Genomic DNA, 10358 nt, shown 5'->3' with positions numbered 1-10358 from the left:
TTTATGGGTCCCATCATGTTAACACGACTATTTCTGTACACATGAGTCTGGTTGGTATTTTAACTGTTTTTCCTTAGAAACTTGAAAGAAGAAATAGAATGACCAAAATTCTACTTCTTACTTTCATAGAAAAATATATTCCCCATAGAAATCATCTAGTCCATCTACCTACTGCAAGGTGATTTCATGTGGTTCCTAAATCAAAACCATATCTCTGTGGAGAAGGACCTGGGGGTGCTGATAGACAACAAGTTAACTGTGAGCCAGCAATGTGCCTCTGTGCCCAAGAAGGCCAATGGGAACTTGGATTAGGAAGTACAAGAGGGACATGGAGTTACTGGAGAGAGTCCAGTGAAGAACTACAAAGATGATCAGGGCACTGGAGCATCTCTCCCATGAGGAAATGCTGAGACAACTTGGTCTGTCTAGCCTGAAGAAGAGAAGACTGAGAGGGGATCTTACCAATGCAAACAAATATCCTAAGGGAGGATGTCAAGATGATGGGGCAGACTCTTTTCAGTGTTATCCAGACAGGACAAGAGGCAATGGACACAAACTGAAAAATTGAAATGCAGGAAATTCTATCTGAATGTGAGGAAAAACATCTCAACTGAGGATGCAGAGCACTGGAACAGRCTGCCTAGAGAGGTGGTGGAGTCTCCRTCTCTCGAGATATACAAAACCCACCTGGATGCAAATTTTACCCTGTGTTTTACCTCATAATCTTTTTCCTGACTTTATTATAACGAAAACTCATGCCCAGCTGTTTTAGTGCTCCTCAAGGTTGAGAAGACTAGCCTAGAATGTTTCCAAAACTTTTTTTATGAGCCTACCCTAGGTGACCTTTTCTCATTTGACCAAGAACTATTTTTGATGAGGAAGACCTCTGCAGAGGTTACTGCCTTTTGGTTTGGAACTTCGGTAAAACAGTGTGATTGGCAAAGGCTGGATTGCGAAGAGGGTCTTCGTATAGAGAAGAGCCCCTTTACAGCCATAAAATTGGATTCTGTGCTAGAGGAATTTTACCTCATTTGAACTTCTAGCTCCTTAGCTGTCCCCTTGATCAGATCTTTTCCCATATACACTGGCAAGACTTCAATTATCAGAGGTAGCATTAAGCAAAAAATAAAAAGGTGCATTTTCCCAACTTGTCATGCAACATATTGCACTTCTCAAAAAGAAAATTGAAAACTTGACTGAGTGGCATAATGTCTAAGTTATTAAAGGTTCTTTAATATATTGGATGAATATATAACATGATTAAAGGCAAAATTTCAAAGCAAACTCAAGTTACAAATGCAAATTAGATCTGACAAATTTTTAAATGGCAGTCACTGGGACAAACTCTCATATCTTTGTAGATCAGTTCAGATCAGATCAGTATGTTTAGATTGACAGAGATATAATGAATTTAATAGTGCTGTGACACTCACTCTTTACTCGCTCTTTCACTCACGACCTGAAGATTGAAAAATCTGGCTGCTGCTACATTGAAGCAAATCTAAGGAGAGAGGACTTCTCAATGAAAGGAAAGCCCATGGAGTTCAAATTTTGGGGCTATTTTTATTCTCAATGTGATCTTTTTCAAATTTAGACATAAAACTATCTATTCTTGAAGATTTTTTTAATCATGGAAATACACATTTCAGGATAGCAAATGGGAATGATTTTTTTCCAAGATTGTTTTAAAAGAACTTTTAAAAATTGTCAGACTGTATTTCTTAAGTTATGTACCAACGGTTCCAAATTCAACATAAATATATATTGCAATTAAATATATTTCCACTTAAGTTTCTACAAGCTGTTCCAATGGATTTTTGTGTTACACAGATTACATGTCCCTGATGATCACTGGCAGTAAGCAGCTAGAAATAAACTCGTTGCTGATAACTTCTGCCTATTCCAACTTTTTGTAAACTGTAAAATATTGACCCTTCTCCCATCAAACACAATGCAATAACAGTCTAGACAAATCCCAGTTTATGCAAGTCAAATTATCCATTACACAATAGCCACAAAAAGCACTGATTCCAAGATAACGCTTGATTGTATGTATAAGTTAAWAAGCTATACTTATCTAGTACAACTAATAAATAAAAAAGTGAAGATTAAAATACTAATTACCAATAAGAATGTAATTGCATCAGTGGATGAATATTCAAATGATAATTACTATTGGAAGAAGAATAGAATGTACTTAGAATAAATGAGATTATGACATCATTTAAATTTAGATTGTTCACAATATTATTAAAAATATTAATCATGATCTAGATTACTGAGGATGTATTTCTATTTTTTTTAAACTGCTYGTTAGAATTTTAGCAGTCCATTCAAATGTCTGAAATGCAATTAATAAGCAATAGAGTTGGAGGAAAGATACAAAATATTATTAAACATTTTCCTCTCTAATTAAGTTGTATTTTTGTACATGTCAACTTAAATCAAGCCCTTATGAAAACATAATAATATCTGCATTTTCTTGATGATTTTTCTGTTTCTAATAATCATTTTTAATCACTTTTTATCAGTTTTATTCTGACATAGAAGCCGAGTTGCTGTCCCAAATAAGAGAAAATTAAATGGAGAATAAGCCATGTGTGCAGTTCTGATCTTAGATGCACTTCAGAATTACAGTTTCAAGCTTGTTATCTGCAGTAGTAAAGGCTATTAGCTCAAAAAGATGCCTTTCTTACAAATTCACATGCTTCCAGGAACCACAGTGTCAAGACATTAAATATTGAAAGAGAGAGTGCAACTGGGAAAGCCAGCAATAGTGAGCATAGACTGCCAGTACTAACATAGCAAAGAAGCATTGCAGTAACACATATACTACTGGTCTGTGTTTTGCAAACAGAGCTATGCAAAATCCTATCATTTTATTTTATATTACAAATAAAGAATTCCAAGATTTTCCCACCAATGGAATTTAGAAGTATTTTGGAGGAAAAGTCTCTCATTTTAAATGTTGTATCATATGACTCACCTTGAATAAGGGCAACTGACTTTTCAGCTGAGTGTACAAGTACTTAACACATGACATCAAGTTACCAGACGACAAGCAGCTAAATCTCCGCACCAAGCACCCAAGCACATATTCCCCACACTCTGAGGGAGGCACTTATATATTTCAAGAGACGTCAGTTCCCTGTTTATCTTTTTGCCAGAAAAAAAAAAAAAAAAGAACCCTAAGTTGTACTGGTGTTTGGGGTGGGGGTGGGGGTCTATTTTTACAGTCTGACTAAAAGCCACTGCCTACATCTCGTGGTAATATACTTAGCAGCTGCAATCTTTGTCAAATTTTGATCCAAGTGAGTCAAAGGTCAAGGAGACAAAAGGGTAACTCCTTTACTTAGTTCCTTTGGTTGTTTTTTTTCTTCTCTAAAATCCATTTGCTTTAAAATTGCTCAGATTGTTGAGTTCTGACTAGCCGGTTCATAGAAGTTCCTTTAAAATAGAGGGCATTTCAAAATATCCTTTGACACATAGTATGCCTTGCTATATAAAGAATGCTTTGCTATTGTGGGCGTTGTGTGGCAAAAACGGGATAAACATTCTTTGCACTTTAATCATCATGATAGTGTGCTTTCAAGTAATAAAAATCAGGAAATGTCAGATTTTTTTAAAAAAGATTTTTTTCCTCACTCAGATTGCAGCATTTCCTTATGAAATCCTCTTCCTCATTTACTGTAATCATGATGCATTTAATTCCATATGCTTCTTCCTCTTAATGTAGCTAAAGATCTGTGAGTTTTACGTTGACCAGAGCATCACCTCAGCACAGTGTCTGCTAACAGCTAACAACCATCAGTTTGTTAATTTTTGCTGAGATATTTTTAAGATGCATCCTCACCTCTGCGTGAATCACATTAGTTAATTGTTTGAACAGGTACTTTTGACAACACCAAAAGGAAGTGATTTATAAGTGGTTTGTGCATAACAGGCAAAAATATTCCTAGAGGTTTCTTCAGTCTGGACTTTCATGGTATGAATATTGGATGCAGAATGCAACTCACATGCTCACTATTTGCAGGGTGTTTTGATTGATTGCTTATTGCTCTTTTTTTGATGTTGACCAATTTGAAACTACATTCTTTTATTCTGTTTCTGCTAAGTAAATCCACAATGGAGTTGATATTTTGTCACCAGCAAAAGCAAGCGTGAAAATGACACAGTCCTTTGAAAGCAACCTGTAGGACAGTCCTTGTACAAGCTTTACTGTCAAGGAGAGTTGTGGAACCTGGACCCATCAGTTTCATATACATGAAAAATGCAATAAATGCACACAGAGGTCTCTGGTAAAAGAGTGAAATTTAACTGCTGAAGGAAACAACCCTCCACACTGATCTCAATGCAGTATTTTTATGAATATTGTAATTAGTTATTTCTATCAGACATCTTGTATGATGCTTTCTTGAGAAATATCTCTCCAGGAATCCTCCAGCTTTCTTCTCAAACCACAATGACTTCCTCACTACTGGCTTACCTCTTCTAAAACGAAGTAATTCCTCTTATTCATACGTGCCTCTGAAAATATTCCCTAATGTGCATATTTTCTTCACCTGCAGTGTGTGGAATTTAACATGAAATGCTTCTAATGAAGAGGACAATCTATTAAAATTTTTGGTTGAAACTCTAAAGTGTAACTAACAAGACCCGACAGCAGACACAGTGAAGCTTGGATTGCCACATACACATGAAAAACCGGGTTAGCTAATTTTGTAAAATAAGATTCTATGATCATGTATAGGCAAAATCTTTGTTGACACACGCTGCTTGGTGGTGAAATGAGGACTGCCAGGTGCACCCACAGAAACCAGCTGAAAGAGAAATTGTGAGCATTTTGAGCTTTATACTTTAGTGTTTGCTGGGTAATGTAAAAGCTCAGAGGTTGTAAGGGATACACAGAGACACACACAGGAATAAAGTGATGACAAAGAAAAAGAAAAAAACAAAGTTATGTTCTTATGCCAAGTCCACATTGTCAGGACAGTACAAACTACAGCCATGAAAGGAAATGACCAAGAAAGAGAAATGGTGTACATGACACTTACGTGGTTGTCAAAGGCAAAGAAAATCACAGGAGGTAGAGCAAGATAAATGTGCTTGTTAACCACACATGAACTCCACATGCATTTCCTGAAATAAACAAACTTCTGGACAATAATTCCAATATGAATGTGATTCCTGTTTTTTTCTAAGAATCTTACAGCGGGACCTTTTGGAAACCATTCCGCTACAAGTACTTTCTCAACAGAGAGGGAGTTAATGATGAGTAGTATTATTTATGTGTGTGTCATGAGATTCCTCAGTTGCCTTCCAGCCAGAATTTTAAGTTAAGGTCCCTTCATGCAAAGTAGATGAGATATAGTTATGATTTGTATAAATTGAGTTTTAAGAGATCCCAACAATAACTTACTCTCCTGCAAATTCTTTGACATACAGTAAGACATGAATTAGTATTACAATATCATAGCACAGTCACGGTGGTTACAAGGTCTTTCTTGGCTTATCTATTATGAAAGTTATAAAAAATAATCTTAATACAAATCTTGTTGTCAGATGTGACTGAGCTAAGCCAGCAAGTTAGAGCACTCCAAAAAAACTTCTATTTATACATTTTCACCCCCTATGAATTTTTCAGGGGACATTAAAAACAACAACAAAAACATTTCAGACATTAGAGAAACTGCCAAGAGCTGGGGCAGATGCTGTAATGGTTAATATTCTCAGCTTTCAAAAAGTGACTTTCTGAACTACTCTTCCTGTTTCATGTTCTGTCATATGCCCTTGGTTCTATGGAGGAGGAGAATGAAAAGGATGAATCACTGCAGGACAAAATGTGCTAAATGCCACCACTGTATGGTTCTTCATATGCATTTCTCTGAGATACTGTGATACTCTGAGATACTGAGATACTCTGAGATATTCCATCATAGGCAGCGAATTTTTGTATTCATGAAAGATAGCTTGATTTCCTAGGAAGCTGGAAACCTCCTGTGCATTGCTCCATCACAAAATACAGTGGAAGCAGCATGTGAATTTTCCATCCACAACATCCTCAACAATTTGTTTGACTTGTATTAGAAGTCTTTTCTAGGGTAAACATTTCCTGCCTTTAAGTACTGCCTACCTTGTCTACTGCCTACCACTTGACTATATAATACCAAAATAATAAAGATAATACAGAATTGTTAACAATTATATCTAAATAATATGTTCACACTCTTTGTCTCAGCTGCTCTCAGTGTGATTGATATTTTCTACTACCAAAAACTATAGGAGAGAACGAAGTTATATGACAGGCATAATCATTTCACTACAACATCTCATCTCTAAGAAGTTAATTTAAAGGAAAGAGGCAATTTTATAATAATGACTGTTTACTTGGTTATCCACAAATACTTGTTCCAGATAACTTTAACCAGATAAAAAGTAGGCAACTGTCCCAAGGAAGCTAAATTAGTTTCCTATCTTCTCAGTGAAAACCTAAGAATTTCCAAGGATTCATCCCTTTTACCTCCAATACATAACTTAGGAAAAGAGTTAGCATATTCTTTGAAGTACTGGCATCTCTCTCTTAACTATAAAGGACCCAAATGACTTTTATACATTTATCTTTTAATGGATAAATGCTAGAACATTTCCACTCAAAGTCCCCAAGGAAGTCATCTTCTCCCCTCATCAGTTACCAATATCACAACTGCTCTCCAAGGTTCCACTAAATGCAAAGAAATTATGAAGCAACTGGCAAATATAAAGAGAAAAATTCAAAGTATGTACCACCTGACTTTACAGAGAGCTTGGATGAAAATTGCAGAGATGTTATATCAATTTCTGATCCATCACATCACCCATCAGATGTGTTGGACCTCATGGGTTTCCAGTGGTATATTTGAAACAATAAAATCGAGCAGTCTTCATCCACCTAAAGAAAAATTCTCACAAACAAGCATGTAAAAATCCCCCATCACAATAGCTTGGCAGACTCATTCCAAAAGCTTTTGAGATATTTGACTTTCATCAGATTACAAACCATGTAAGGGCTTAGCTCCTTCACTACCCACTAAGGACTGCAAAATGTAGTTCTCCCACTCCCATGAAGTGTGAGGAGCTAAGGTGCTATCCCTTGTGATTCTCAGTGTGTGTTTCCCCTGGTATGGAAAACATCCTAAAATACCATTGGCTTGAACTAACTTGGCAACAGTGGAGTGGAAACAGTGTGATGCACTTGGCTTCAGCCAGTGATGCATTCGTCCATAAACCTTAGCTAGGTCCTTTATAGACAGAGTGGTGATGGAAGATCCATCAGCTGCTTCTTCTGTTCATTTCTTCTCCTAGAAAAACTGTTTCTGAGCTGTTCTTCACTGCTGATGGCATATATACACTGCTGGTTTCATCAGTCCCTCAAATGTCTTTCAAAATTTATTTTCAAATGATTTGAGCAGATGAATCAGGTGAAGAGAGCATAAAAAAGGAAGCAACAGACTAAAGACCTTTCTCATTGAAGCCTTAGGAGGGCATAGAGGGGAGGCTGCATGGCTACAAGAGAAAAATTTTGAAAGCAGATGTCTTATGAGAGTCAAGAGAAATTTAATAAATCTTGTCCCTGGTTGGATATACTACACCTCTTGCAACACTCAGCTCCTTGGCTCAGATGTCACAGAATAATGGAGTAATTGGAAACTCTTTCACTACTGCAATAGCTGGTGGAGAAATAGTGGCCTTAATGAATCATCCAAGGCACGCAATGGCAGTGGCTTTGAAGAATGCCTGGGTAGTCCATATGTTAGCTTTTGCCTGCCAGCTATACCATGATTTTGTCTGTGTAATAAGTAATAACAGACTTACAGGGATTTTTCTAATTAATAAGTAGGCCAGAAGTAGGTAAAGAATTGGTCAACGTTTTGGCTATTCAAGAGACAGAAACCTGACAAATAATTGACACTATTTCCTTCTCTCAGTGGAGCTACTACAGTGTCCAGCTATATGCTGAGGAACTGCATTTAGTAGACCTGTTCCAGACCTAGAGGGACATTCTTGTCCAAGCAACATGAAGGTCTGGCCCAGGACTTCAGCTCAGACTGTAACACCAAACATTAAAGCCTAATCACGAGCTTACTGCCAGAAAAACCTGTTTTTCATCAGGTCAGCACAAGAGGAAAGGTTTTCCTAACTAATCCCATGTCCTGAGACAAGTCCATTACCACTTTGAAGATGATAGCTAATCATTTGGATAGTATCAGGATATTCAGGTCTCTGCTAAGGAAACATACATTTTATACTAACTGAAAAGACAACACAGTAAAACCCCTGGAGAATTAGTACAGGCCAAAGCAATTCCTCATTAATCTTTCTCCCTCAAGGGGGCATCTCCAGAATGCACCACCACAACACGAAGCCAATAGAGATGGAGTCAGAAACCAGATTTTCCCCTCCAGCTGGTAGCAGAGGTACAGTGTGGGTTTTGCCAACCAACCTGAGAGAGGAAGCAGTATTCTTACTCATGTCAAGCAAATGTGCTCAGATTGCAATGGAGTTTTTCACCTTTCATTACCATTCCCTATGGATCTGCTGAGCTACAATATTATACAAAAATTTAACCTACAGTATTACACAAAAACTTGATTCACTTTGAAGAAGGGTGAATTTTCACTGCTTTATTTTAAGTACTAACGAGCTGCTCTCATAAGCATGATGAAAATGGAAATTTTGTATTTTTCTTTCCTGAAAAACTGCTTATTTTTTGCACCCAAAATAGAAAACCTAGCCACAAAAGGAAAAGCCTGAGTACATAAAATCACCCTAGTTACAGAAGTTATTTTGGCAGTAGATTTAAAAAAAAATAGAAAATTATTGTATATTCAAACATTAACAGCTACAACAAACCGAACTGTAGAAAAGATTCTGATTTTGTGTGCACTGGCAGTGAATGACAGAGGCAGATGTGAGATCCTGAACTTCTTAGGTTATTCTTATAATAACTTATAATACTTATTCTAAGATGTGGATTTCTTCTTTCAGATGAAACCATATTACAAAAATATGCATATAACTACTAGTTACATGCTGAAATGTCCTGAAATATAATAATTTAACTGAAAAAAGCCCACATTACTGACCATTTTCCTGGCTGTATCCACCAAAAAAAAAAATGTTTCTGAAGCATCACTTCAGTGCAGAAACATCTCTCAAACTAAGCAACTGCTTCCTACACCTTTTACACAAAGAGGATATTTTAACAAAATAATAATAAAAAAMCCACTATATTAATACCACAGTATTTATATCAGTTGTTAAAAATATCAGATAACTAATATATTAGAAGTTATTATAATTGAAATGACTATACTATATTTACTTGATTGAACTCAGGACCACTATGTCAAAAGAAATTTTACATATTTTACATCAGCATCTTTATTGGACATGAATTAGAATTTTAAATCTACACAAATATGCACATATATGCCTGCTTTTGTTATATTTAATAATTACTTCAACTTTTTCAAAATTTCATTTCTAACACTCATATATAGCATATACAATGTATTATTATCTATACACTTGATATTTCTCTTACACATATTTATTTTCATATTTCTGCAACCCCCTATATTATACTTTTAAATAATATTATTCAGGCTTTTATATATAYGATAATTATTCACAAATGATTATACATCGTTATGTTACAAACAATTTAAAATGTGAATATACTAATCTTTTATTGTAATGTGCAGTGACATGCTAGCTCTATATTAGCACGCAAGTGAAATAATTTGATCAGCAGTATATTTATTCTTCTTAAGTGTCAGTAAAAGGGCTATTCTTAAAAAAGACAAGAAATAGAGGCTGAGGGGCATCTGCATTCCTAACCATGCATTGCATTAGTATCCTCACACAGAGCTGATAAAATATCCAGCTGTGCACTGAGAAGCTGTGTTTAGTGCAGGAGCAGGGTCACGTACCTGTATGGAGGAGGAACTGCTCTCACTGCGCTTGCCACCAGCAACTGGAGAGTTGCAGAAGAGCCTGCTAAGTTAGCTCTTTATTCACAGAGAAATCAAGTTGCTGTAGCAACCCTATAGCAACCTGGGCTGCCCAGTCCTCTCCACGTCCATTGATCTTTGATCAGCCACAAAGAGAAAAAAACAAGTTGCAGAGACCTTTTAAACTCCTTGGCAGCTAAGCTGTCTTAAGTGATATGGAATTTTAAGAACGCTGAGCCAAAGATAATAGTCTTTCACACTTACACTGTTCAAGAAAGACCAGCTCTGAGAAATCCTTTCAACGCCAGCCTCTGCCTCTGGTCTCTTTACCCACTGCTACAGCCCAGCCCTCAGAGGCAATATATC

The sequence above is a fragment of the Nothoprocta perdicaria genome, unplaced genomic scaffold, assembly GCF_003342845.1.
Source record: "Nothoprocta perdicaria isolate Ctin4 unplaced genomic scaffold, notPer1 scaffold_85, whole genome shotgun sequence".
Taxonomy (NCBI): domain Eukaryota; kingdom Metazoa; phylum Chordata; class Aves; order Tinamiformes; family Tinamidae; genus Nothoprocta; species Nothoprocta perdicaria.
The sequence above is the reverse complement of the archived record's forward strand: the minus strand, read 5'-3'. Positions refer to the sequence as shown.